A 26,059-nucleotide genomic window follows, 5' to 3' on the forward strand; every position below is an offset into this window, starting at 1 on the left:
AATTTCCTTTTAGGCTTTGTGAAAGTCTTTAAGGCTATTCTCAGATAAAAACGATAAACCAATGTCAAAAAAAGTAGAATAATCCCTGTAATTTCTTCTATCTGAGTTCTTTTAGACTTCTTTATTTTATTCGTTCTTTCTTTTTGTTGTTTTTCTTCTGTGGAGAACAAGACAATGAAGGAAAATACTGCTTAGCACCTCCGCCCCAAATCTACGTTGACGGCAGCTTCATTAAGTATGAAAAATACACGGTTCAACATCATACATCTCTCAGTGCGTAAATCATGTGATAACGATCGGAATAGACTGTCCGTAAAAAGAGAAAAGAGTTCTGTGTTTATCTCTTGCACTTCTAGTATACACTTTTTTTTTTTTTTTTTTTTTTTTTTTTTTTGTTCAGCTGTAGTCTTTTCGTATCTATCGAGTGTGTATACGAGTTCAGCTATAGATATGCTCGCTCGTCCTCTTTCCCACTACATATAGGCTTCCTCAGATCCTGTTACGGATGCCACAGATTTCCAGGTGCATTCTTGTACGAAGCTGAGCTATCTATAATTTTGTTTGTATCACGTATCAATTTCTATACATAGACTACATTTACATTGCAGATTTCTAGTATATCTCATTCTCTTTGCTCTTCTTCTTTCTCTTTCTCTTCCTCTGTTTATTTTTCTGTGTTCTTGATCCATAAAAGGTTATGATTATGGTATGTCTCTCATGTGGCACAGGCATATTTTGCTTAAATGAAGGTAAATCTTAGCCTCTCGAAAACTCGGTACATGTATCCCTTTCCGTACGGGAGTAGAAAACCTTAGATTATTTTCATGAAACTGTTTTTTTCCATACTACATTAAACATGTATAGAATATTTTTATTAAAACAATGCGTGGGTCTATCATAGGTTCTGAGAAAGTAAACCCGCACAATTGTGCGTGTTTTGAAGCCGTAGTGAGCGTGAAAAATAAAAAATTCTAGCTTGTGTAATACAGAAAAGCTACCCGCACGATCGTGCGGGTTCGGGCGGAAAGGGATGAGAGATGATTTAGCAAACATGCCTGGGGGGTAGTCAGGAAAAGGAATTCTCACCAGAAAAGCGCTTGTTGCTCTGGCGCCCGCTCTGGAGAGCTGTATCCTCACTATATGGTTAATGACGCGTCATTGGCACAAAAGACCCGCGTTCGACACCTGGAGAAAGCTCATATGGCTCGGATCCTACGTTAGGCCTGATTTAGCCTGGGTTCTGAAAGGGACGCTAAACTCCTTTCCAGGAACTACACTGTATTACCAGTATTGAATGTTGTTCATTGTAATTATCATTCTTAGAAATGATTAATAATTGACAGAAATGATTATTCAATTATTCATTCCTGTCAATGATTATTCCTGTCAATGATATGATTATTCAATTATTCATTCAAGACAGAATGATTATTCATTCTTAAAATATATTGAATAAATTAATTGTCCCAATTCCAGTATGCGAGCGGTAACGTATACCTAATGAGTTTCCAATTCAGAATTATCGAAACCGCAACCGGCAATGTGTTTAACGAACTTGTTATATCTCTCTTAATTCCGAATTGAAGCAAATACATAAGGGTAGCAAATATATTGAATTGAAAAACACAAGTAGATGAACTTTAATTTGTTATGTATAAATAGCTGAAATATACAAGTTACAGTTGAAGTTTGGGAATTAAAACAAAAGTTGAATGATGTTAACCGGACGGACTTACCTATTGAAGACGCGCGTCTAAGAGATTGCATCAGTTTTCGGAGACTCGTCACATTTATACCGAAAAAGTAAAAAAAGAAAAAAGAAAGAAAAAGAAAAAAGAAAGAAAGAAAAAAGAAAAGAAAAGAAAGAAAAAAGCACCAAAAAGAGTAAATAAATTAATAAAATCTATATATGATATCACGTAATAATGATAACTAGAAAATTCTATGGTCCAAGTTCCCTACCAAACAAATGACAACCGCATTTTCTTTTTTTTTTTTTTTAATATGGCTGTTTCAATCCTGTCAATTCTTTTCCTAGTATACAAGTTTCAAATGATTTCTACCAGTTGTGGAATGTTCTTGCGTTAATGCTAGTGTTTACATATAACATATCAAATAGAGGAAGATCACATTCTTTGCGTTTTGTGTTACCACTAAATTAAAATTAGTGCAAAAGCATTCATTCTCAAATATTGCTAATCAAATAATCTCTACGTATAGAAGAAGTTCTGATTGATTCATCAGCGCCTAGGCCAAACTGTTCAAGCTAGAAACTTGAAATTTGAACAGTGCATGGGATTTGTGATGTAAGGCATCACTAGGGAATGATATTTCAAAATTCGATTTGGAAGGAAGTAAAATAGGGCTGGAATTTTTATAATATATAACGCAAAATGTGCCACTGAAATATGAGGAGTAGCACGGAAAAGTAGTCGAGACATGAAGTCAGTTGCTTTTTTCTTCACCAGCATATATTAAAAAGAAACTAGTTTGCACAAGGGGAAACATATTTGAATTATCACACTAAGCAGAAGGAGTATATAAGATGTGTCATTGAGTTCGTTCAAAAAACATTGTATACTGGATAGTGAATAGGCTTATACTGTATTACGAGAGCTTTCGATAGTGGTTGTAGGACAATGAGGAGAATGGACACTCGTGCATTGATATTGTATATTTTACTACCTTTAATTCTTAATTACTCTATGACTACTTACAAACATTACTAAATAACCTATTTATCTTTGAAGAATAAATAACTTTAAAAATGTCAGCTACATAACATTTATTCAATATTAATATTGTAAAAAACATGAAAGGTAACATGAGTTTCTATCTGAAATGACTTTTTTTTCGACTTTAAGAATTTTACAGTTTTATTGGTGGCTTGTTACAAGAAGAGGAGGGAGCAAGGATGAAATTATCGTTGTTTACACCCGTTGTTCTTTACCATTATCTGTCAGATAGCGTTTCTTCGTCTTTTGTTCTTCCTTCCAAAATGTTGTTGATTTATGTCTAAAAGGTTGCTGCCGCTCTGCTCATTCCATTCTTTCCCAGCAAGCGTGTTTGAAACCTACAAGTATTTGAGGTGGAAAATAGGACGTGGCCTTAAGCTTAATTTGCTCCAGGTACAAGATGAACTAAGAGAAAAAGAATGAAGACTATCGAAAGAGAAAATAGCTTTTTATTTTTATTTTTTTTATTTTTTTTTATAAAGATTCTTCAGCTACCGTACAAAGTTATTTTGCTCAACTGATGCACATGGTCATTACAGTGCCAAGATAACTCTACTGGAAAGAAATATTGCCAATCTATTGTATTTTCTTCTTTGCTTTAGACTAAGATTTTTTTCTTTCTTAGTTCTGATAAGTGCTAAAAAGACAAGTAGTCTAGCTTACAGCTCATGGTATATTTGTAGTATAGCAGATGAAACCAAAAGGAAGAAAATGTAGATCTTGGAGAGTTCAATTATATTGTGCTGGAGAACAACAAACAGAATGTGCTTCTGGTTTTTACACACGCAACGAAGACTTGTTTTAACTTTGACAAGTTAGGAGTTGGACTTTTCATATCTTACTACCAGAAACACATTGTTATAAACAGAAAAATTGTGGTTACGTTAAATACTCCCTCCTTTCAAAGAGAAGCTTCGAATTAATTATTATTGTGTTTGGTAAGTTTAAACTCAGGCCTAGTCATTCGATCTTACTCTCCCTTCCCAGGTTCCTGAAACGAACTGTAACCAGATAATAATAAAAAAAAATAAAATAAAATAAAAAAAATGAAAAAAAAAAGAGATGGGTTTAGTGTGAGAGAGAAGAAATAGTCAACTATTTTGCCAGCAGGTTGTACAGCCATCTTGTCTACCAACCTTTATTTATGGCATACACATACATAGACTTACTGGGCCCTGAATTCCCTTCCCTTCTCCCTTTTGTTATGTTGCTTAACACACACACACACACATATATATATACATGCAAGCAAAGAAAAAATCTCGACAGGGGTTACTCTCTCCATACTGGAAACCAAAAAAAAAAAAAAAAAAAAAAAAAGAGGATGAGGTGCAGTTGCGAGGAGGAAATGGAATGGTAATCAGAGAGGAAAATGTTTTTTTGTTCTTTTTTTTTTAAAAAAAAAGAAAAAAGAAAAGAATACAACGGCACGAAAGATGGCGATACGTTTCCTTTAAAATAGGTTGTTATTTCACAAGAATTCTACATCATTCGAAGCTCTAATTTTATGGAAAGGAAAATCTTGCTTTTCCTTGTATATCTTTATGCACTGGCGTTGTCCAATTCACAGAAATGTGTACTCCACTAAGTAGATTTCAACTTATTATTTTTTATTTTCTCAAGTTTTAATGATAGTTGGAGCACAATATATTCTATCAAATAATTTATATCAAATTCCATTGGATGTACTTCTTAGTAGGTATTAGTGGACCAGAAGGTTAGGAAACTAAGTGCCACAAATGCAAACACCAAGGTAAATAGAGAATTACGTTTGATGAAAAGGCAATGAGAGAGAAGTCATGTTCCTTAGAATTGCATTTTAATAGCTTCATACATATTACCCATATATATGACGACGTTTCGTCTCCAGATCCAACCGGCCCACTCCGAGTCATGGATTTGCCCAGATCATGGATCTATCAGAGTCGCATCGGGTCACTCTGAGTGGGACTCTTAGGATAGGTCACTCAGAATTAAGGGTCTGGCCTGCAGGACTAGATCATGGGTCCGTGCGAGTCACCGGGACCGACAGGATCATGGGTCAGTGGACCGGGTCCAGTGGATCTTTGCCCTCTGGGCAGGACACAGGTCACGAAGTTCGTGACCCATTCCATCACTGCCTGGGAAATGTTACTCCCTCCTAAGTTGCCTATAATGGTTGACATTTAAAAATCCGGCAACTTCCGGACCCGATGAGTATCGAATTTAGAAAATGTCTCATTTTAGATGGTTATATATGCTGTACATATTTATACTCAATAATACAGATTCTTCAGAATTTAAGTTAAAATAGTGTCACAGATGTCAGAAATACACCATCAAAACATAAACACAGCTGGGTGGCTGAGGTTAAGGATCCCATAAAGCTCCGTGCAAACTAAGTGGGCAGGATACGAAGCCTAGAGTTCCGAGCAAGCTAAAGGCTTTGGGTTAGGTTCCTCTCAAAGTTCCACGCAAGCTAAGAGAATGGATTTGAATCCAGAACTGATACCAGATGTGGAAGTCCTCCTGGTTTTATAGCTGCTCCAGTGTGGCAGTGGCTCTGCTTGTCCTTTATCGTCACATGACTAGTGGTGCCACTGGTGTTCCTGTCGTCTGGCACTGTAGTAATGTCCAAAATGATTGTCGCATATTTATAACTGTCTTCTTGTAAGAATATAGTTTGATAATGAATTTGCAGGGTACTTTTAATACTGATACTATGTGTATAATCGGGAAATGTATATTTGTGGTAAATTTCATAGGAAAAGAATTATAAACACGAAAATTAGAATGAGTAAAAGATAATGTTGCTAAATGTGCAAGAAACTTTTATTTTCGTTTTATTGTTCTTATTTACTGCTCTTTTGACATGAAATTTGCCACATGCATGTCTTTGCCGATTATACAGATACTAGCATTATAAAAAATAGCGGGTGAATTCGTTATCAAATTATATTCCTACAACAACATATTTATAGACATGCGACAATAATTTTGGATATGAGTGTACGTGGTGTTTATAAATACAAACATGTGTTAATTATTTGTGAACAAAGCCATTTGCGGGATATTAAAATATAGATATTTTATTGTAGTCATAGGCATAGGATGTGTGATTACTCATCTCAGCGACTCCGAAAACTATGAATTCGACACTGATATTGGTCATTTCGATAATTTTATTCTTACCCGTTGATGATAGTTAGACTGAATTATATCGTTTATAATTATCGATTCAATAATAACATTAAATGATTTTGAGTTTCATGAAAATATAGAAGGAAAGGAAATAATTTCGAGAGAAAAATCTTACGTCCCACTGATATGCTCTGTAGGGTAATATTTAAAAATACGAAATACACTTTCTTAGAAATTTTAGTAAGTACTAGCATCAATTACCCGCTGCGCTAGGTTCAATTAAGAAAAAAATAGTAATATGTTCTGTTAATCAGTCACTTTTCACTATTAATAAAGCACTCTTTGATATCGGTCATTTTCGATTATTTTTATATTTTCTCCTCCCCACCCATGTTGCGGGTCACGGCATAGGATGTGTGATTACTCATCTCAGCGACTCCGAAAACTATGAATTCGACACTGATATTGGTCATTTCGATATTTTTTATATATCTTTCCCTCCCTCTCCAAAGTTGCGGGGCTGAATTTGAAATTAAACGTCATGAGCTGGGTTCATCTCAGCGACTTAGAAATCTGCAGATTCGGCACTAATATTGGTCATTTTAGATCACACACACACACACACATAAAAATAAAAATTTAATTAAATATAATAAATTGATAAAAATAAAAAATCATGTGATAAAAATTTAATTAAAATTTATTATTGTTACTTAATTGATATTTTAAATTTTTGTACATTTGTTTAAATTTTTAAATATTTTAATGTTTTGATAAGCTGGATTTTATATTAACAATTGTTGAAAAGCTTTGTTACAGGTATAATAATTGTTTTTGTCGCAAATTTAACAATAATCACAATTTGTAATAAACAAATATGTAAATTTACTTAATTTTTTTATATTAGTATAGTCATTTACCTATCATATATATATATATACCTCCCTTTCTCCCAATCTGCGGCACTGAATTTGGATTTAAACAGCATCGGAAGTGTCACTGTTAATCTCAGCGACCCGGAAACTATAGATTTGACGTTAATATTAGTCATTTTCGATCATTTTTAAATGTCTCTCCACCTCCTCATGCCTTAAATTACACCGCCTAACTGATATGGCAGAAACCATCTCAGGTTAGAACCTCATCTATGTTGAAAATTTGATCGAGATCGGTCGGGTGGTTCAAGAGTTGTTAAGTTTTATTTTTTTATATACATTTCCTCCTCCCCTCCCCTCTCCTAAGTTCTACCGTCAAAGTGAGTTGATAAAAAAAAAAAAAACATCTAACGCTCGAACCTCATCTATGTTTAAAATTTCTTCGAGATCGATTGTTTGGTTTAAGAGTTTTCAAGTTTTATTTATTTTTAAACTTCCCTTCCCGTAAGTTCTATCGTCAAAGTGAATAGATAAAAACCATTCCAAGCCCGAACCACATCCATGATGAAAATTTGAGCGAGGTTGGTGGGTAGTTCAAGAGTTAAGTTTCATTTATTTTTGTATATAAATCTCCCCCTCCTCTAGATTCTACCGCCAAAGTGAAAATATAAAAAGAAAACTTTCCAGGGCCGAACTATGTTGAAAATTTGATCGAGATCGGTCAGGTGGCTCAAGAGTTATTTAGTTTTTATTCATTTTCATATATTTCCCCTCCTCCCGTCCCTCTCCTTTTAGATCTATCGTCAAAGTGAAATGATAAAACACTTCCCAGGTTAGAACCTCATCTATGTTGAAACTTTGATTGAGATCGATCGGGTGGTTCAAGAGTTATTAATTCACGAACATAGTCATTTTTATTTTAATATATACATGGTGAACTACAACAAGAAGTGAAATATGAACAAAAACACCAGAGGTGCAAAAAGTGCAACCAAGTTCGTCAGCCTCAAAAAGTGTTGAGATGAGGATGGATGAGCCAAGTTCCTTGGCCACTGCATCTGAAACGAACACTGGAACTTGGCGCGAGGTGTCTAACATATTCGAATACATTAAGATGTCTGTTCCTAGCTTCACGGCCGGGACATTTCAGTCCTAAGGCTAGTGGTGAGCCCCAAATCCATCACGCTCACAAACACCATCCCTAAGACTCGTTAACATCATTTACCTTGACACTTCGTGGAGAAATATAAGGTTTCCTTGTCTGGGTTTCAAACCATCAAATCTTACTGCAGTGAAATGTATATGTGCCTTAGCATCTTAGCAAAGTTGATATTCCTGAGGTTGGTGGTGGTCTCAAACCCACCACGCCCACCACCACTATCCCTAAGGTTCCTTAACATCATTTTCCTTGACATCTCGCGCCAAGTTCCAGTGTTCGTTTCAGATGCAGTGGCCAAGGTACTTGGCTCATCCATCCTCATCTCAACACTTTTTGAGGCTGACGAACTTGGCTGCACTTTTTGCACCTCTGGTGTTTTTGTTCATATTTCACTTCTTTTTTGTAGTTCACCATGTCAATGTCGTATATTGGGATTCTCAATTGTGGCATATTGCTGGATTGAAATTTAAAATTGTACATTTTTAAAGGAGTCATAATGTGTCACATGCAACATTAGTTCCCAAGGGCTCTCCCACCGGGAATCGAACCCAAGACCTTGTACAAGAAAGGCGCACATGCTAGCCACTAGAACAGTGGGATGATTTATTCTATTTAATATCTGTCAGAGAGTTATGTCCAAACGAGATTCTAATTCATTTACTCGAACTACAAAATCACGATCGCTAATATCTCATTTTTCATTCCTAAATACGAAGAGTATCAACAGGGCCCAAAACCCTTGATGCTGAATCCTCGCTGCTACATTACTAGACATAACTGGTGTTTCAATATACTTAATTGTTCTCTACCTTTCCACATTGCGAAATTACGGAATTCGTTACATACGCACATGTTGCGCAGTTTCATACTGCCTCGGGTTTTCTTTCCAATATTATACCGTTTCGGGGTTTTCTTTCAAATAGCTTTTAATCTTAATTATATTTGCCACCAACATATCCTAACTGTATATAAAACTACATGAACTGACATAAAACAAAGGGGATGCTTCCGGTTGACGTGGAAAGTTGAAATGATGAAGGGGGATGAAGAATTTCCCCATGTTATTTAAATGGGTCTTTTTTTTCGGACCTATAATCTCATGTTTTAGGAACTTGGAATTGGAATTTAAAAAATTAAAATTCGGTATCCTTGTACGTTTTTGTTAATATTACCTAAGTAAATCAGTAAAATTAAACAATTCCAACTTTAGAGTGGTTTTATGGGGAACTGAAAAATCTTTCCCATGGTATTTATATGGGACACCTTTTACACCCCAAAATTATCGGGCACTTCCTGTAGGGCTACAATGATTAAATTTGACATGATTGTAGCTTTTCGGAACTAACCGACCGAAAAATTGACAAAAGTAAATATTTTTAATTTTGGGGGGGTCTAAAGGGGAGATGAAGAAATTCCCCATGCTATTTAAATGGGCCTTTTCTGGCTTAAAATCTCATATTTTAGGTACTTGAAATTGGAATACAAACGTGAAATTCGGTATGCTTCAACGTTTTCCTTAGTATTACCTAAGTAAGTCAGTAAAACTAAAAATTTCTAACTGTAGAGTGGTTTTATGGGGAACAGAAAAACCTTTTCCATGTTTTTTATATTGGACGTCTTCTACACCCCAAAATATTTAGGCACTTCCGGCAGGATTAGAATGATGAAATTTGGCACGATTGTAGCCTCCCGAGACTAACCTACAGGAAGGTTGCTAAAAGTGAATATTTTTAATTTTTAATGAGTCTAAAGGGAGATTAAGAAATCTCCATGTTATTTAAATAGGTGTTTTCCTGGAATACAAAATCTTATCTCTTAGATAGTTGAAATAGGAAAAGAAACTTGAAATTCATGAATTGTGAGCTTAAGAGGTGTGAGGAAGTAGGCCGAGCAAAGGCGAGGGTGTGGGGGCGATCCCCAGGAGAGCAAATTCAGGAAATATGAAGAGCAAAGGTACGAAATTCACTGTTGATGAAAAGGCTGATACGTAAGAGATTCCCACACTGTTCACAGATAGAGACACGAAGCATCAAGCACAGTTTTACATAACGACTGTGGTAACCATAGTATAACTCGTGGTACCAATATATTTACGAAATCGGTTACATTTTGTTGCTAGTCTCACATAAATTCGAACAATTGGATTTCTCATTTCTTCGAAAACTTCATTAATTGCAAATATTCTCACCTCAACATTATCTTACTTATCAAATTAATTTCAATATCTATTTAATACCAATGACTGCAATAAAGGAAAAATCTTCACCGAGGAAAGAAAAAAAATATTGGCTTCTCTTGTCTGGGTTTCCAACCACGAAATTTACGGCAGTATGTATGTATCTTAGCCCACGTTTTTAAAAGTTAACTGATTCACAGAACATGCCTCATTAACTTGGTTAACTGCTTATTATTAGCTTTCACTTATTTTACTCGCACACTGAGAAAAAATGTGTGTGGCGTACGTAAAAACATTGGTTACATGTGTAAATCCTGTAGTTTTTGGACTTAATGTACACTAAACCTACAATTGAAAAGGTATATTTTAAACATACTTTCCGTATAAGTGTTTCGAATAAACGTACTTTCCGCACGAACGAAAGAACTGTATGGAGGCGGTCATGATCTCACATACAGATGACCATATGTAATTTATAGCTGACGTACGTAATGTACAAAAGACTGTTAGATGTCAGACATCCTGCAACGACATTGTGTAACATCTAAGCGGGAAAGAGGGCAGTACGTATGTAGCATATGGATAACGTATGTTAAGTATTGATTTCAGTAGTAAACATAAGGATCCCGTATATTTGTACACTATACCGCTGTCCGGATAACGGATTTTTCTCAGTAACCTTAGCTCGTTTTTCTATTAATCTAGAACGACATGGACACGAACACAGAAACATCGAGGAGAGTTTAGATTCCAAAGGCTCTTCCACCGGGAATTGAACCCAGGTCCCCATACACAAAATTCGCACGTGGTATCCAATATACCAGCGAAGAGGGCACCAACTCAATCATTCGGACGATTGGCAACATTATCAATATACACATGATGTGTTCAATAACGGAGTCGTTCCCAATTTCTGATTGTAAGGACAGGGCTTTTTTTTTTCAATGAAAAATTTTCCATAGCAAATTCCTCAAATCTCATTCTCAAGCCGCTATAGGGTACCTTCATGGAGAGTTTCGCATTTTTATCTCATTAAGAATCACGTAATGGCTACGAACAGTTCTTCGACCATAAAAGTTCCCATAGTACATTCCTTAAATTTGGAACCTTTTACTTACACAAGTCATTAAGTAAGGTAGGTACCATTATGCAGAGTTTCAATTCTCTATCTCATTTGGAAGCACCTAATCAATGATGAGTGAGTAAATGAACCGATCTCTGTTTAAAGACAGTTTTTCGCCCATAGAAAATTCCATAGCAAATTCCTTAAATTTCCCATGAAAAATTTCCCATAACACATTCCTCACACTACCGTCCTTTTGCACACTCAAGTCATTATAAGGTATCTTTATGCACAGCTTCACGTCATTATCTCATTGGGAACTAGCAAATCAATGTGATGAGTGAGTAAATGAACCGTTTTCTTCTTTGCTAAGGACAGTTTTTCGCCCATGAAAAATTTCCCATAGCACATTCCTCACATTTCGGAATTTGTTCACACTTAAGCCATTATAAGATACAATTATGAAGAGTTTCACGTCTCTGTCTCATTGGGAAGTACCCAATCAATTTCATGAGTGAGTGAGTGAAAAGATTTTTTTCCTGGCTAAGGACAATTTCTCGCCCATAAAAAATTCCCATAGCACATTAATAATATTTCGGAATTTTTCCATATTTATGTCATTATAGAATGCTTCTATGCAAAGTTTCACATCTATATCTCATTGGGAAGCACCTAATCAATTTGATGAGTGAGAGAGTGAACCGATTTCTGCTTGGCTAAGAAAAGTTTTTCGCCACTAAATAAATTTTTCCTAACACATGCCATACATTTCGGAATTTTTCTATGCTCAAGTCATTATAGGGTACCTTTATGCAAAGTTTCACGTTTCTATCTCATTGGGAAGTAGCTAATCAATTTGATGAGTGAGTGAGTGAAACGATTTTTTGCTTGGTTAAGGACAGTTTTTTTTCTATAAAAACTTTCCCATAGAACATTCCTCAAATTTCGGAACTTTTCCATACTCAAGTCATTACTTGGTACCTTTATGCAAAGTTTCAAGTTTTTATCTCATTGGGAAGTACCTAATCAACTTAATGAGTGAGTGAGTGAAACGATTTTTCGCTTGGCTAAGGACAGTTTTTTGCCCATAAAAACTTTCCCATAGAACATTCCTCGAATTTGGAACCTTTTCCTTACTCAAGTCATTCTAAAGTACCTTTGTGCCGAGTTTCACGCGTGCCCCATTGGGAAGTACCTAATCAATTTGATGAGTGAGTGAGTGAAACGATTTTTTTCCTGGCTAAGGACAGTTTTTCGCCCATGAAAAATTTCCCATAGCACATTCCTCACATTTTGGACTTTTTCTATACTCATGTCACTATAGGGTACCTTTATGCAAAGTTTCACGTCTTTATCTCATTGGGAAGTATCTAATCAATTTGATGAGTGAATGAAACGATTTTTTGCTTGGCTAAGGACAGTTTTTTGCCGGTAAAATATTTCCCATAGCATATTCATCAAATTTCGGACTTTTTCCATTCTCACGTCATTATAGGGTATCTTTATTCAAAGTTTCACGTTTCTATCTCACTGGGAAGTACCTAATCAACTTGATGAGTGAGTGAGTGAAACGATTTTTCGCTTGGCTAAGGACAGTTTTTTGCCCATAAAAACTTTCCCATAGAACATTCCTCAAATTTCGGACTTTTTCCATACTCAAGTCATTACTTGGTACCTTTATGCAAAGTTTCACGTTTTTATCTCATTGAGAAGTACCTAATCAATTTGATGAGTTAGTGAGTGAAACGATTTCTTGCTTGGCTAAGGACAGCTTTTTGCCCGTAAAAAAACTCCCATAGCACATTCCTCAAATTTCGGACTTTTTCTATTCTCACGTCATTATAGGGCACCTTTATGCAAAGTTTCACGTTTCTATCTCATGAAAGTGAAATGAAAAAGCACTGGATTGAAAATTTGATCAAGATCGGTCGGGTGGTTCCAGAGATTAAGAGTCACAAACATAGTCATTTTCAATTTTATAATATATATTAAATGGTAGAATGATAATGTCTGAGGAAACAGGAGTACACAAAAGACTGGAATGATGTTACTCATTTGTCGGGAGCTGGGATCGAATGAAGAAACCCCCCCCCCCCCGAAACTAGAGGTGAAACTCCTTCATCGAGAATAACACTATGAAATAATCATGCGAACATACTAATGCGTTCATTGATCTAAAACGTCCGGTTCAGCAGCGAGGCTATATGAGACGGGACCGACTGATTAACGTGTAATCCGAACCACATGACCTTCCGCCGGGAATCGAACCCGGATCTTCCATACCAAAGGCGCGTACGCTAACCGCTTAGCCACGGAGAAGCTCTTGATCGAAAGAGAGAGAGAGTCTTTGCATCAAATGTAAATATATTTTCACAAAGTAACGTAGAGAACCTTCAGAAATTTGCTTTGCCTTGGGTTCGGATCACCAAGTTTTAACCATAAGAACTCTTGAAAAATTACGCATACAATAGTTGTTTATTACAGATTTATTTAAAAGCGAACTACTGGGCTTTTGGTTAAACGCCAAACAATCATTTATCATTTGCATTAGTACAAGAACTGGAAGAATTATTAGATATTAAATGATAATTCTAAATTTTGTTAATTTATTATTATTTGTATTGTAAAAGAAATAAAACTGGGAGCCAAGCCAATAAATAATTTCAACTTCCGTGAAAATCAATTTCATTTTGAGATGAATGAGAAATTTACTTAATTTTGAGTTTACTTTGTCTTGGATTCAGATCACTAAGTTCTAACGATGAAAACTGTTGAATAAGTGTTAAACAATCACTTATCTTCTGCATTAGTATAAGGACTGAAAGAATTATTAGATATTAAATGATAATTCTAACTTTTGTTGATTTATTATTATTTATATTGTAAAAAAAAAGTAAAACTGGGACTTGAACCACTAAACAATTTTAACCACAGTGAAAATCAATTTAATATTGATATTAATGTTGGCATTTAGATTATATTTTAGTTTGTTCTTAGTTGGAAAACTTAAGATTGTTACCTTTCTATTTTAGATCATGAACCGACAAATTCCCCTGGTTGATTTAACTTATAATGATGAAGATGAGATGGAAATTAAAAAGAAGCGTGCAAAACAAATGAAGTAAAGCCCGCAGTAGTCCCAGGGCTCACTCATTTTGTACACAGATGCAATCCCGACCTTTCTGGCCATCACGGATGTTAATGTTGAACCGATATTTGTTGCTCATTTTTTACATAATTACCAAATTTTAGTAATAGAATTTCTTGCTGCTGCTCTTGCTATTCTCATTTTTGCGGAGTTCCAACCTCTGATTTATTCCGACAACCTTGCTGTTGTTTATTGCTTAAAGAAAATTTTTAGAGTTTCATACTTGTATTATGTTCTCATGTTTTGTACAAAAGTTGGGTATCACTATTGAACATGTATCTTCTGAAGAGTACAAAAGTTGTGTATACACTATTGAACATGTATCTTCTCAAGACAATATATCTGATGAGTTGTCGCGGGCAGATTCCCGGGTCTCGTCCAGCGCCTTTGCTAATCAGTAATGAAATGGAAATTATTTATTTATTGTTTTATGTGAGATAACATGATATACTTGAATATTATATATGGTATTGTTGAGAGTCACTTGGTGCAGTTCATTTTTAGGTAATACCCAGGAAGATGTTGGGAGTGAAAGTGTTTAAAGTTAATGGGTAGATTGTGTAAACAAAGGAAGAACGTAATTAAGATTAGAACAATGGTTTAAAAAATTTAAAGGGTAACTAGGTGATTGTTTATATGTATATTTAGTTGATGACTGCAATGAGCCAAATGTGGCTGAAGTTGTTTGTATGTTCAAGAGGTATTATAGCCTAGTGTGGCTATTGATATTTTAAGTGTATTTTATAGCCAGTTGTGGCTTACATTACTGAAATGGTTTTCAGAATACAGGAAGGTTCCTGTTTAGTGGATGTAGTGATATAAGTGAAGTAAAGATAGATCGGGAAAGAAAGTGGTATAGTCATTCATTTGTAAAGCCTATTAGTTTAAGAAGTTAATTAAAGTAAATACCTTTGCACTAACTAATTATGGACGACCTAACAGGTATATATACAATTAGATAGATAGATAAATAGGGTGATTCATGAAATTCGTCCTTTCAACGCAAGTAAAATCGACCCCTGCTTCTATTTGATATTTTGAAGTTGTCCATCCTCAATAGAAGTATTTCCCAGACGTCACTGGTTTCGAAAATTGCATAAGCGCTTTTGTACTTTTGTACTTTACATTAGTTTCAAATAATTATTTGCTATTCCTTTTGAGTTGCAGCATGTGGAAATCCTTGCATTGACCTAAGAATGAGCTCGTGTAGCTGCCAAACGGTAAGAGATATGGCAAAGAGTTTTCTCTCAAAATTGTTGAAAATTTAGCAATTGTTTCAATGGAGGCAAAATAAACTTCTGTTTTTATTTAAAATTTTGAAGTTGCTCCTCCCTCCCGTAGAGGTATTCCTGAGGCCTCTGATTTCAGAAGCATCGCCACGTAATTCAGAAGCATCGCCACGTAATTCAGAAGCATCGCCACGTAATTCAGAAGCATCGTCATCATCGCAAATGCACTTTGGTATTAACATTTTTTGTTTTAAAGACTTGTGTGCACTAGAAACTGAGTTAAGACCCTGTTGTGGATTTCGTGAATTTTTGAATTCTATCTCTAATAACTGTAGTTTACAAGAAGTAGAAACAATATATTTGGTATATCTATCCATTGCGAAACTTAGCGCTACGCTACTAAGGAGGACTTACTTCATCTTTTAGATCAGTTCATTCCCTCTCATTATGAGAGGTTCTTGGTGTAACGTATTTTCTCATTTTATTTGAGCTCCGTTGTAATTAGTGTTGCATTTAATCAGTTTTCAGAAATCCTTCTTCCCTAACTATATAAATATCCGTTGTCTGCAGTTTTGTATAAAGATATAATTACGCAATTTCGCATACTATCTATGTTGTATTAATAAAACAAACGGATCCAATAGTACTAAATAAATGTTAATAATAATTGTGTTACATTGCCAAAACTATTACACAAGCATTACATATTTGGGCTCTAGTTACTTTTGCTTTATTGATAGTGTGGAATATTTCCAAAGCTATAATGAACAAGATACAATACCTATGCTGGGCAAAGGCAAACGTCGCCAGCAGGGACACCTATATGAGTAGACCAATACAATTGCGTTCTTTTTTTGGCAGAGAACATGGACAATTTTTTGGTATCTTCAAATAAAGAAAAATGTTTGAAGAAACCTACTAAGGGACATTTATATCAATTTTTGAACCTAAATATTAAATCTTTATTTTAGTGGCAATCCCCACTGCCTATAATTTTATCAAGAACACCAATGTCAGTAAAAAATATATATACTACTAATAATAGTTCTTTTAGTATTGTAGTATTTTCGTTGGCAGAGGATCCTGAGTTCTAGTCTGGTTAAGACCAGTGCATACTGAATATCAAAATCTAAATAAACAAATCGCTGAACATAAAAGGGAAAGAAGAAAGAGAAAAGAAAAGCATAAAATCGTCCAACGAACTAATTGAAACTTCATTCTTTAATGTAAATAAAAAAATCAAAAAAGGTTGGGGAATGAACTAAAATATATTTGAACTAAATATCCGAACTATCGGCGCATACACACACTTTATAATAAACATTGAGCCGACAAAAAATGTAAACAAAAAAGGAACAGCACGTAACGGATTTTATTTTGGTAAAATGTTGAGCGCTGGAAATTAAGAAATACATTTAAAAAATCGAGTTGTGAGCTCAAGCATTTGGAAAACGCGATTTGTCGCCTACACGCACCAACAGCATTCTCACTTTCGTATATTGGCATTGGTGTTCCTTTTCTCAACTCTCACAAAACACAAAATAGCCACAATTAAATTCAGTTAAAATAATAATAAAAAAATAGGAACAACTATTCTGTAGCAAATTCTTCTAAATGATATGGAGCCGTTTTGTAAAATATTGGTTTATTAGATGATAATATTCAGCAAGTTTTCAGTGACAAATTATTATATACCATATCGTTACAGAAAAATAACCGATTCAAAAGTAGAATTCAGCCAAATTGAAAACGCTTATCACCAAATCAAAGATATTCTTTTTCAACACATAGCATTGAAAAACAATATCTTCGCTTATAACCCCTAAACAAATATTATTGTTGGATACACATGAAAATGGTTTTGAACAAAATCTTCCCTATTTGTTTCCAGCCAATTAATTATTTATACAATGACAATTTAGTAATTCCGGATACAAGAAACGTTCAGATATATATATACACTTTTATTATGAAAGATTTGAACGAGAATAATTACGTACATATTCTTTTCTTCCGTCCTAAGCATCGACGAGGATAAATTCCGATAAACCTAAAACTTCTGACGTGTGTTAACAATTCATCCCACATTTTCATACATACTGCATATAATGAAAAAAGCACTAATGAAATACTTAATAATTAATCGAGAATCAACTCTTCCTTACCACGAGGACAACATTTTACCAAGGTGCTTCACAATCGAGGTGGAAACCCACACTTGAGTATAGTATGCATGGGAGCATCAGAAAAGCATAGGAAAAAACAAATGAAATACAGTAGAAATCAGATTCGCTCCAGCATATACCCAAATTATGAAAAAATCGTAACACGCATCGAACACACATTGTATATTACCATATAATTTCTCCCATTCCGAAGAAATACTGTAATCTTGGTGGTAGCGTTTTATTAAAAGCAAGCAATTTTTATAGTAATTAACATAGGCGCCGACTTGAAGAAAATATTGGGGGGGCCAAAACAATGAATAAATATATAATCATATTCAGCCGTTTTCTACCAACTGCTGGATAAAGGCCCCCTTCCCTCCAGATCTCGGTCTGCTGCATCCGCTCCGCTGCTAAATTCATGACCTAAGTCAAATTTGTGTAAACGCATTAAAACAAATTCAAGTTCAAATTCTAGGAACTTCACTGCACCACATTGATCTTCACTTCTCATATCAGTGTTACCATAGTGTTTCTTGAAGCTTCAGTGCTCTATTAACTATTTTAGGATTTTTGGTAACTTTTGTTACCATGGCGTACTATGGTCTTTGACCTCTTATTTAGGTTCTATAACAAGTACTTCAGTCGTTTTTTTATTAGTCAAGTCAAGAATGGACCAAAGAACACCTCAGATGCGTTTTGGAACCAGATGGTCAACTTCTCTGCGCCAAGTGGGTGCGGAAGGGCGTGACTTTTTACTTTTTCTTATGGCAAATTTCAAAAATTTTTCACGCCTGTAGTTTTCACGATATCAGATTGGAACTGTATGTACCTTTGGATATTTCTCAATTTTTTCTGAGATCTCTATGTGAAGCCGAGTTCGGCCGCAAATGTTCCGAGGGGCTGATTTTTTCAGAAAAAAATCACTTTTCCCGATTTTTCTGGTTCAGGAATACAATACGTACATGTATGTGGCACCGTTGGAAAGGGCTTGTTATACGAAAGAAAATAACGTTTAAGCCATGACTCTAGCCTAAATAGTAATGACGCAGTATTTTTTTAAACAAGTATATACGTATGTGTGTGTATAAAGAGAGAGCCTAAATTCAGACTTTCAACAATTTTTCTGCCCTTTGTATTTAAGATACAAGATTGGAATTTTGCACACGTATTATGCACATAACAATGTATTTTAAGAAGAAAATTCAGATCCCTACGTCAACCCAGGCCTAGGCCAGAGGGGCAAAATATTTTGGTTGGATTTGCAAAAATACTTCCGAGTTTTTCCCTAATTATCTGGTTTAGGTGTATGATACGGACATGTGAGTGATACCGTTGGAAAGGGCTTATTATACTGAAGAAAATGGTGTTTGAACCATGACTCTAGGCTAAATAGAAATGACGCAGTATATTTTTTTTAAATATTTTATACCTAGGTATATAGAGAGGAAGTTCGGGTATTATGGAATACCATTTTTGTTTCGCTTGTAACTCAGTTAATAATTGCACATTGAAACAAAAAGGGAAACAAGTATACGCCTTACATATTTGGCTTTATTTATGCATATCTTTATAAAGAAGTTTCGTTACAGGGGTGGGTAAAATTTATAATTTGTAAAGAAACCACTTTGGAGGGTAATATGAAATAGACGGGTAATATGGAGTACAAATGCTATATAGAAAAGAAAAAAGTTTTCTGTTGAACATACAATGAATATAGTGACAATATATGAAAATTCTGAATGCCAAGCCATAACTGATTGTGATTATTTGCAAAAGTCATAAATATAATACTTTGCTTCAGGATCGGCAAAGTCATTGTGTGCTCACATTAAAGATAATGAACGCTGGACCCAAGATCAACCCTTGTATCATCAGACAATTTGCTGTAATAAAAAATACACTTAGCATTGTTGTCATCATAAATGTATGTTTAATTGCCCAATACCGATAGATATTTTTGTAATCGAACTACCATACGGAATACGGAATACCATGCTTTTCTTGCGGGTATTGCATATTGCCCTTCACGCCAGCTTGGAAACGAAAGAGCTGTTAAACGCATTCGAAGGCGTATAGGATAATGGCGCTTATCAAACTACCACTCTGTATATCCAACGTCATAGTAAATAAAGAATTGTTGTTCTATTACATTTCAATAGGAAAATCCCGGTTGTAAACCACTTACCTGTAAAAGTATTCCTGAATAAGAAATCAAACTTTCACGTCTACCAACACAACGAATGTCACAATCACATGGAGACTGACTTTAGAGCATCATAGGGACGTGAGGTAGTAATTTCTTTCCTCTCCGCTTGGAAGCAACACATCACAGGCGAGCTAATGAGGTACTCCATATTATCCGACTATTTCATAATACCCGAACTTCCTCTATTTATATACATACTTTATATGAAAAGATGGGTCACTTTCAGACTTTCAAAAATTTCTCCCGACCTCAGTTTTCAAGATACAAGAACGAAATTTTGTGCACGTATTATGTATATAACAAGATGTTTTAAAAAAGATTCAGATCCCTACGTGAACCCAGGCCCGGGCCAGAGGGGCACAAAAATTCGATTTTTTTTTCGAAAAATCTCATGTTCCTTTTTTTCAATTTTCTTATTTCTGGTGTATGCTACGGACAAGATAATGGTACCGTTGGAAAGTATGATTCATCCTGAGAAAAACGAGGTATGAACCACGATCCTACAATAAATAGTAAGGGAGCAGTTGCTGTTTGAGTGAAAGTCTAAAATTTACCTCAAAAAGTGGAAATCCTAAAAAGGTTAAACGCCGATTTGAAAACGGTGCTTTTTATCGAATACGAAGGCTGTTCTTAATATTGAATTAAAGGCACGACGTAATTTACGACAGAAATTCTTGCTCCTCTTTGGTAATTCTTCCTCAACTGGATTATATTGGGGGGCGAGGACCCCACCTTCAAATATTGGGGGGGCCAAAAGTGCCCTGCCCCCCCCAAAGTCGGCGCCTATGGTAATTAATACTGTAACGTCATACAAAACCGAAAATATCAAGATTTTATGTCAATCACCAGTGTTGCCACAGTCCCGGCTTTGAAGTGGGCTGAAAAATAGTACCAAATTGACACAAAAAGGGCTGAATTCATTATTTTATATCAGTGTAATACATGGCTCTATAACGCGAAACTAAAAGCATCAGGCCAGTATCCAAGGGTGTCTAGGGGGGCCGCCCCCTAAATTTTACCGACCCCTAAAATTTTCAAGGTAGGCTTGCAAATGAACCATAATATGGTGATGAACCATAATATAATTGGATCAGGCCCCCTCTAACTTCTATCAGGCTCCCCTAAATTTTTGGGTTGGCTACCGGCCTGAAAAGCAGTAAAGTTCTAGAACCCCCGCCCCCCCGCCCTCTTCCAAGAGTCCAAATCAAGAAAGTGCTCTTTTTAAAAATTAGTTTTAAAAATATCCAAATAGGAGGACCCCGAACAACGGTGGAAATAGATGAAACTTTCTTCGCATGTAGAGGTATAACAGAGATCGCAAATTAAAAGGGAAAACAGTTATCATTTTCGGTATGTATTGTAAGAAAACCAAATGCGCCTCTATTTCAAAGTTACTTATAAACAAAAAACGGTATTATCAGTGGCGGATCTACCCCGGGGCCGGGGGAGCCTACGCCAGCAGTTTTTGAGTGATAAAAATAATTGCAGCTATTATTTATATATTTTTGAAAATTTTAGTAAACTCACGATATACTTATCACAGTCTGGGTACTGGCAGGCTCCCCCAGTTTTTATCTTCTAGATCCGCCATTGGGTATTATGCCCATATATGAAAAAATATATAAAACGAGGAACAAACCAATCTTCTCCGAGTTAATGTAACCAGTGCATTATAATTAAATATTAACCCCTTAAATTACGATTTATTTTCTGAATTGAAGTATATGGAATGAAATCTTCAGTTTTACGTCCCACGGGTATGCCGGAGAAGACGGTGATTATGAGAAATGAATGAAATGGTGGAATGAAGAAAGTGGGAGAAAACGGAAGAACCTCGAAAAAACCCATGAACACGGTGTTTGTCCACCACAAAATCTACACGACGCGATCTGGGATCGAACCAGGGACCCAAAGCACCGGAGCTGAAAGCTCTACCACTGAACCACCGCGCCCCCAATTGAAAAGTTATAAAAGTGTATTATAGATGGTTTATCACTATATAACTTTCAAAACATCAATATAGTAATCCTACGTGATGCTAAAATAGTTTAAATTTTATGACGAGTGTAGCTCGTCATTTTGCGATTTGGCACTGCGAGGCCATGTCGAGCTAGACTCGTCATTTCAGTGCAAGGGGTTAAAATATAAATTATTGCACCTTATTCTCAATTATTTCAGGACCGAAGGAGGATAATAGACTGTAAGAATATAAGATAAGTAAACTGACATTTGTAAAAAAATGTAAAACTGGTCCAGGGTCCTAGAACCTTCACTGAAAGACATCACAATACATTATGCGCACATCTAGCATCATTTGTTTCCAGGTACTGTTCGAAATACCAATTTTACACGCAAAGTTCGTACTTCGTAGTGTTATGCGGTGCAATGTCGCAGAATGAATGTTCACAGCATTTTTTAAGAGCCCAACACACAATATAAGTAACGTGAGATGTAGGAAAAGTGCTACTGACAATTTTGAAAATGTGACAAGTATTTGTTAAATGGTGCTGAATTGGCTAGAATTGTACCAACTTTTTCACCAAAAGGGCACGGGGTGGTACCAACGGGCCGATGAATGACAAAAAGGGCTGAATTTGGTACAATTGTACCAAGTGTGGCAACACTGTCAATCACCACTGGCGTATTTAGAATTTTGTTTCGGGGGGCTATGCATAAGACGTGAATAAGTACTTATATTTTTCCTTTTGTGTGCCGACAAATTTTAATAAAGTTGTGCATATAACAAATTGATTTCGGGAGGCTTGAGCCCAATAGCCACCCCCTAAATACACCACTGCCAATCAGAAAGATTTTTTAAAAAATCTACTTACATCTTTTCTGCTAGAATTTATTCTTAAGGTAGGACAAGTTTTAAACTAACGACAAGCGACTGCATGATCAAAATACAGTGTAAGAGATATGTATGAAGAGCCCAGGCGGAGGCAGCCTATGTATAAAATTTAGGACATGTTGGTAATCTCGATTACGTTGCTATTAAAGTGAGATACGCATCCAGAATATATTAAAACACCGGTTTTACGAAGAAGTATCGCTGGAAAAAGTATATATGGTTATTTTACCTTCTGTTTGTGCTACTCACAGCTGTATAAAAAGTACAAAAGTATTATACTGTCCTTTAAAACGTAGGAATGAATGGAACACATTTATCATCCTTGAAAACCATTCCTTGATTTCAAGTGATATAAGCACAGATAATGCACCTCTGTACTATCGGACTATGGTAATAGATGATCTCTTCTAATCAGTGGCGGGTTCTCTTAATGTTTGCATGTTTGTACAAACCACCTTCCAATATTTTCAATTTTTATTTGTGCTAAATCACTTTCCGTTTTATTGTCAACACCATCTTTTCTTAAACAAGTGCGTTTGAAACGGGGCTGGCTAGTTGCTTTCTGCTTGAGAGTTTGTCAAACTCCCCAGCTTAACAGCTTCTGGGCCACTGCGGTGGGTTGCGCAGTAAGGGGGGTTATCACGCCGTGCACTGCCTCATAAGGATACATATGCTTGCAGATGTTTGCAAACAAGTCTACCCAAAACATAACGCTTTGGAACTGGAACTTCACCAGCGCCCCTCCCCCTGCAGTATTGGTTGACACGGTTCTCGCCTGAAGAGGAATGTCAGGCCTGAAAGCCTGACAAATCTGTTCCTTTCTGACAATGTTGTGTATCGTAACCAAGTCGCTACAGAGGAAAAAAACCTTGCGCCTTGCCTAAATGTGAGATTGCCAAGTGCTCATAACTATTGGTTCTGTCAACCAAGTAAGGTCAAGGCAGCTATGTAGACAGAAAAGGCGACCCCGTGAAGAGTGAAGACAAATTGAGGTTGTCGATATTTATTACACTCGTATCTGAATGAGTAGAAATTTGACAGCATAGATACAATGTTTTCCTTTTCATGTGTGTATGGCTGAATGAGAAAGTTGGAGAGCAGTTTTTTTTTTTTTTTTTTTTTTTTTAAGAGCGTTAATTGGGGAAAGGGTAAGATTTTAAAGAGGGTAGCGGACTTTGTAATGTTGTTGTTTGTGTGTGTGTATGTATGCCGTTCTTTGTGGTTCATTGGAATATTGTTGCTGTAATTGCATAATTACGTGTCTGTCCCTCATATACGTGAACTAGCAATGCAGTAGCAATGAATTCTGTAACGTCTCTCTTGAATTAGCCGTTTTCGAAAAGAACTTCAGAAGCAAACCTACTTGTGAAAGACATCGGAAGAACGATTCCGACTCTCATTATAACGCAAATAATTAGAAGTCAGAAACGAACATTTACAAGGAAGTTTAATCTCAACTTGTACGAACAGCATAAGTGGTTATATTAATGTGAAATTAAAAATGCTTTGTTTTGTTTTCCCTGTTTATTGTTCGGGGCGGGGGAAGATGCATGGAGTAAAAGAAAGGTGCGGATATCCAGCATCTGCATGACAAAATAAATAAATAAATTAAAAAAACATGAAAATTCGTCAGCTCATATAAAACACATTCTAATCTCACTGTATTGGAAAATGTGAATATTGCTGCTCAACTAGATGCTGGTTATAGGCGGTCTATATGAGTTGATAATGATTTTGCAGGATACTTTTAATATTGATACTATGTGTATAATCGGGAAATGTATATTTGTGGTAAATTTCATAGGAAAAGAATTATAAATACGAAAATTAGAATAAGTAAAACAAAATGTTCTAAATGGACAAGAAAGTTTTATTTTCGTTTTATTGTTCTTATTTAATGTTCTTTTGACAAGAAATTTGCCACATACATGTCTTTGCCGATTATACACATACTAACATTATAAGAAATACCGGGGGAATTCGTTATCAAATTATATTCCTACAACAATATATTTATAGACATGCGACAATAATTTTAGACATGAATGTACGTGCTCAATAAAATCATCAATTGCATTTGGTTTCGTGGCACCTTCGAATTGGCTTTAAGAGGACATGATGAAAAACAGACTCTTCTTCAAATCGAGGCGTATTTCGTAGATTAATTAATTGTAGTGCAGAGTGCTCCCAAGAGTCATTTAGAAAGCGCAACAATTTTCAAGAGTACGTCAAAAATCATACAAAATGAGCTTCTCCAATGCATGCTTCAAGAATGCCATGAAGAAATCACTATTACTATTTATACTAATTATAATAATAATAATAATTATTATTATTATTAAACTATTACTCTTTATAATAATAATAATAATAATAATAATAATAATAATAATAATAATAATAATAATAATAATAATAATAATAATAATAATGAAAAAGGAGAGTTCATCCATTGTACACCACCTAAAATTCAAAGCACGAGCCGCCACTGCTTCTAATGATTAAAAATCTGAAAGTCGTGGGGGTTGTGGTTGTCTGCATCTTTTAGTGCAAATCCTCTGAATGGATGAATCGGCTTTGAAAAACAGTAAACAGTTAGTCCAAAACAAAACTTCTCTTCGGAAGAATTCTGGGAGTTCTTTATTCTGTGGTTCAAACCTCATCATTGATGGGTTATGCTAACCCCTTTAACTTACTGTTTTAATTATTTTTTTCTTTAGGAGAAACAATCTCTCTTCTCAATATGGCGGGGTACTAGCGTCCATTCTATGCCAAACAAGAAAATCTCAAAATTCAAAAAATTTACGAAATTTCAGTTCTTCGGATATCAAAATCCTACTGCTGCTTTAACAGTTCTAGTAAACACTTTTGACTCATAAATAACGACGAATTTTTTTTTAATTTTAATTTTTCCACTTTTGTATGGCCTTCATATGTGTGTTTCCTGTATGTAAGGAATATAAAACTTGAACTAACTTGTGACATGAGGGGGTGGGAGATAGCGTGATTCTTACTTTGCTTAGTGGAAAGGGATAAACTTTCCTTTATTTAAGCAGCTCTTTCTCCTTTTAGTCACTAAGTTTTAAAAAATCTTGATAAATCAACCAATCAAAAACAGAATTTAGAATGAAATTTTGACATATTGAAAAAGATTTCTCTGAGTAAAATGAGGACATGAAAGGGATAAATCTAAATTGCCACGCATCTTCCAAGTGAAGATGAAATTAACAACCAAATCTCAGTAAATTATCTTGACTTCTTTGTTCGACCAGATGACCTAGAGGTGAAATTACCAAAACCAACTATAGCAATTTTCGCTCTAATGATCA

This window comes from Thermobia domestica, chromosome 7 (assembly GCF_964235325.1).
Source record: "Thermobia domestica chromosome 7, izTheDome1.hap1.1, whole genome shotgun sequence".
Classification (NCBI taxonomy): domain Eukaryota; kingdom Metazoa; phylum Arthropoda; class Insecta; order Zygentoma; family Lepismatidae; genus Thermobia; species Thermobia domestica.